We start from the raw sequence: 334 nt of genomic DNA, 5'->3' as shown, positions 1-334 counted from the left end.
AGGGGAATAACTTTCTGTAGCACGAGAGTGAAGATCAGTCCGCTTCCTGAACGTCTGACTCGGAGGTCTCATTCCGCTCGACCTTGCAGAAACCGGTCCAATCGCATCGGAGAAACCGCAGACTGAAGATTTCAAAATACGCTCCCGAACTCGAGGGAGGAGTTCCCTGACAACGATAGTGCCCCGTGAAGTACCGGAAGAATTATTCCCGTACGTGCGGGCATTGGAGAATGAGGACAGCCGTGAGTTTTTCGCCCTTATACGCCCATGTCGGATCAAAGGTCAATTCCCATCAGTCAGCGAAGCCGCGCTCATCCTCGTGTGGATTTCGCAT

The sequence above is a fragment of the Galendromus occidentalis genome, unplaced genomic scaffold (genome assembly GCF_000255335.2).
Source record: "Galendromus occidentalis unplaced genomic scaffold, Mocc_1.1 scf7180000077073, whole genome shotgun sequence".
NCBI lineage: Eukaryota > Metazoa > Arthropoda > Arachnida > Mesostigmata > Phytoseiidae > Galendromus > Galendromus occidentalis.
This window is presented reverse-complemented; position numbering follows the sequence as displayed.